At 49.5% G+C, this 4587-nt stretch overlaps 1 pseudogene across 1 annotated transcript; it reads right to left on the bottom strand.

Annotated features, from left to right (window-relative positions):
• Nucleotides 1-472: 472 nt before the first annotated feature.
• LOC309619701 (SWI/SNF-related matrix-associated actin-dependent regulator of chromatin subfamily D member 2 pseudogene) lies at nt 473-2142 on the bottom strand (annotated as a pseudogene). The gene has a single exon. The product of its transcript is annotated as an SWI/SNF-related matrix-associated actin-dependent regulator of chromatin subfamily D member 2 pseudogene (transcript).
• Nucleotides 2143-4587: the final 2445 nt, after the last annotated feature.

Raw genomic sequence — 4587 nt, 5'->3', positions numbered from 1 at the left:
TCCCTGAAAAACCCAAGCTTACCCCTGTACAAAAAAAGTGGCTCCCTCATAGAAAAACCTGCTCCATGAATACTGCAAATACCCAAAGGAAAGGAAAAAAAAAACAGCAGCAAGGCTGGGCTGGTAGGAATGGCAAAGAACTTTGGTTTGGAAAGGCTAGGACGAGTGTGAGCTGTGGCCCTCTTCCTCACCCAGCTCCCCAGAGCCAGCGCTGACACTCGCCCCAAGGGGGTCAGTAAACAAGCAAAGCCAGGGGCCTTTGGTTCTGAAAGGTCTCCATTATGAGGTCAAAGCACAACCTCCAGGTCCTACTTGGGCCTGCCTGCAGGGGGCAGAGGAGGCCTCTGCTGTGAATCCAATTAAAGCCAACGTGTAAGTAGTAAGGCTTTGGGGACCAAGCAATAAGGAATCCTATCACTACACTTATGAAACTAAAGCTGGGGAGCAGAGGGTGACAGGAGACACCCCTCACCCCCTCATCCTACATGTCTGTGCCCCAGAGGGTGGTCCCCTTCCAGGCTGAGGAGGGGCTGACTCCAGGGCTGGGAAGAAAGGAGGGGATCCCTGAGCAGTTAGGTCAGGCGGATTCCCAGCACCTGTTCCCATTCCTGCCTTTGCTGCTGCACCTTGGCAATGATGTGCCTCCCCACTGGTTCCTGGGCCCAGGGCTTGTGGTAGAAAGAAAGCAGCTTGTCTCTCCTCCTCAGGATTCCCAATCACATCAGTGATAATCTTGAGGTCCCGGCGCTGGGAACGGAGCCATTCCTGGATGAAGTCCTGGGGGTCAGTGCTAAAACTGAGCATGAGATCCCTCTGAGTCTTCAGCTGGTTGATGGACTCAGTGGTCTCATGGATTTTGACATCAAGGGAGGCAATCTCCTGCTGATTGGTGGTAGAGGCCAGAAAATTGCTCCTCTGGGCCTTGAGTGGGTCATCCACCTCCATATCAAGGTCATAACAGGCTGTCTTCTTCTGGTCGTTAGGGTCCACGCTAATTACATGGTTGACAACAATGGGGTCTGGATGCTGCAGCAACCTGGCTCGCTTCATGGCAATCTCAGAGAAACGGAGTCGGCCACAACTGAAGATCTGGCGGAAGTACCGGCTGCAGTTGACGTACTCCCGCTCGTGGCTGTCCTGCAGCTGGCTGTGTTTGATGTAGAGCCACAGGGCCTGCATGATGGCAGCCCTCGTCTGTGTGTGCACCCCCAGCAGCCTCCGCAGTCGGGGGTCCAACTTGTACTGGGGAGGCTGATGATCCAGCATGAGCAGGAGGGTGCACTTGACGTTGAGGTCTCCAGGCCGTTTCACCTGGAAGCCACCTGTCTCCTGGGTGGTGGGCATCCGGTGCCACTCCACCAGGTGGTCGTCAGGCCCGTACAGTTCCTTGTCCAGCTCAATGACGAGGCTCTTAAAGGATGAAGAAAACTGCCTCTTCTGTTTCCTAGGATCATCCAGCAGTTTTCCCTCTACTCGGAGTTCCCAGGAAGCCACCTTGTCCCCTGTGGGGTTTCCCCCGGGGGGCCCTGCGGTTCCTGCAGTATCACCGTCTGCCTTGCTGGGACCGAACATATTAGAAATACAGATCCGCAGCTTTCGTTTTTGCGTCAGAGGCTCTTTGATGGCCTCCTGGATCTCCATCTGCTTTCGAGCAATGGTTTGGTCCAGCTTCCACTCAAAAGCCAAGAGATCCATGTACGCCTGAGGCTCTGGGACAAGCTCCCGAATTCGCTGAGGTAGAACTTTATCTGCCACCTTCCTCCTCTTTAACCCCCGGCGCTGGGCAGGCATCGGGGGCTGGGCCTGGGGCACAAGCAGGAGTTTTCGGAATGGGTCCATCATGGTGGGTGGCATGCCAGGTCGAAGTGGAGCAGCTGCGCCAAATGGGGAACCGGCAGGGGGTCCCACCTGCAAGCCAGCCAAGGGCATCCGGCTCCCTGGTGACCTGCCGGGCCTCTGGTACTGTGCCACAGGACCCGCGGGGCTCTTGGGGCGGAAGGCGGCAGCCCCCCACTCCTCCAGCAGGCCTGGGCCCGCTGAACGCCGGTCCGGGCAGCGTGCTGCGTCCTGCTGGCGGAGGCGGAGCTCCCAGAGCCGCCTGGCTCTGTTATTTTGATAATTTTGACTGTCTGAGATGATGGAAATGTTTCATCAGATGCTGTCTGTGATCAGTGCTTTCTGAGACCTCTCTTCTCCTAGAAACTTCTTTTTCCTGATTACCTCTTGGCTATGGCTTTTTGATGACCTAGGTTTGGTTTAAATTTTTATTTATTTATTTATTTTTGGCTGTGTTGGGTCTTCGTTTCTGTGTGAGGGCTTTCTCTAGTTGCAGCAAGTGGGGGCCTCTCTTCAACGCGGTGCGCGGGCCTCTCACTATCGCGGCCTCTCTTGTTGTGGAGCACAGGCTCCAGACGCGCAGGCTCAGTAATCGCCGCTAACGGGCCTAGTTGCTCCGCGGCACGTGGGATCTTCCCAGACCAGGGCTCGAACCCGTGTCCCCTGCATTAGCAGGCAGATTCTCAACCACTGCACCACCAGGGAAGCCCCTAGGTTTGGTTTAGATGATTGCTTCTGGAAAAACTGTGTTAGCATCCTTGCAGTGGTGTGGAGCCTCCTGAGGTGGGAGAGGCAGGACAGGATTCTAGTTCAAGTGGTTGCAGTTAGTAGGAAACTGGGGCTTAGAACCAAATAGAATCAGTATCCCCAGTGTCTGAGGAGGGACACCCAGGACAGAACTGGCTTCAGACTCTGGACAAGGCTGAAACAGCTTATGTCAACTGAAGGCACCTTTTCTAAGTTCCAGCCATCCAGGGACATTGGAGAGCACATGTGGGGTTCCCCAGCCTGTCTTAGGCTCTGGGAACAAAAGCTGGCACTGTATTGCATTATACTGGAAACTGGCTAGAAGAGGCTTAGGTTTTTATTGTTTTACTTCCAGGAGGAGAGAGGAAAAAATAACTTGCAAATCAGGTGGATGAAAATTGAGACTGAGAAAGATTTGCTTGTTGAAGGTAACCCTGTTTTCTCTCTCTTTTATTAGGTGTTTGTGAAGAGGCAAGTAAGGCTGAATCCCCTTCTGTTCTTCAGGAATTCTTTTAAAAGTATTTTGTTCTTTGTCTTAGATCGAGACTGAAGATGTGACACCATACATTACTGTTATCACCTTCTGCAGCTGAAATACAGACTCCAGAACTGGACGTGGCATGGTGTAATTTTTCTAATTAGCCCTAGAACTCTACGTTAAAGGCTCAAACTGCGTGTCCTTTGGCATGACGTCAGTCCGCCGCTGACTCTGATTGTCAGCAGGAGTCTAATTATTTGGGCCAAAGCATTTTGCCTAGAGTTTATATTTGTATTCAAAGAGAACTTCTGTGTCAGGAAAGAAAGGCTTTTTGTTATTATTGTTCCTCTTCTTTGGAATTAGCACCTATCTAAATTAATCCTCTCTAACGTCTCATACTTCTCCAGTAGGTATACTTCCTAAACTTCTTTAGTAACCAACAAAAAGGGGAGTGATAGTCTTTTAATTAGCTTTCTAGAGATAGAAAATTCACAGCTATTAAATCCAAGCAGTATCTAATGTGAAGTTTCAACCTAATGAACATCTGTTAAGTATGCTACCTTCCCACACTGTGGAACTCGATGGAAGCCCTGGTTTTACGACTGCTGGTTATTGATTAAACAACTAGGCTGTTTTGATGCTGGTTGTTTCTGTTGTTGCACTCATCATCTTAGGTTTGGAAGAATTATTGCAGATATTAACGTTACTAGAGTTATTAAAGGTCACTGGTCTGTCCCCTCACCCACCCTATGCTGGTAACATCTTTACAACATCTCCCCCAAGTGGTTGTCTTGATCATGATAGAACCTACCTAATGACAGTGGGGAGAAAGCAGACTCCAGAATCCAGCAGTTATAATTTAGAGCTATTCCTTAATATAGTTTATCTAAAACGATAGTGAACTCCAGCTTAGGAGAGGACCTAAATGTATAAATAGATAAATTGATATAAAATGTGGTGAATGCTTTGATAGAGGCACAGATAAGTTGTTTAGAAACAGCTAACTGCGTGGGAGAACGTGGGAAAGAAGTTGTCTTGAAGGATAAGTACATGTGCTTATGCGCTCGTGTGGTGTGTGTGTGTGTGTGTGTGTGTGTGTGTGTGTGTGTGTGTGTGTGGTGGGGAAGAGTATTTCCAGAGAGAGGATATAGGTGCAAAGATATGGAATTTAGGAAAGGCTGTGTTAAGACATGGTGAGAAGTTCAGAATGGCTGGATGGAAACTGCAATGGTGAAAGAGATGTCTTGAGGCAGGCTATTTGGAATTTTGTTGCCCACCCAAAAAGTTTAGATTTTATCCTATAGGAAAAGAAGAGATTTCAAAGGGGTTAAAGCATCGGAGTGGCTTGATCAGATTTCAATTTTATGAAGATAATCCCAGTGGCAGTTTTGAGGACTCATTTGTTGGAGGAGAGACTGTTTCAAGGATACAGGTTGGATACAAAGTGCTCTGCCCTGCTGGCAGCCCATGTGTCCTATAATATTTCTGGTTCAGAAAGTAAAGTCACTGTCTATAGAGCCAGTCAG

This window comes from Balaenoptera borealis (genome assembly GCF_965194805.1).
Source record: "Balaenoptera borealis genome assembly, chromosome: 1".
Lineage (NCBI taxonomy): Eukaryota > Metazoa > Chordata > Mammalia > Artiodactyla > Balaenopteridae > Balaenoptera > Balaenoptera borealis.
The sequence above is the reverse complement of the archived record's forward strand: the minus strand, read 5'-3'. Positions and strand labels throughout refer to the sequence as shown.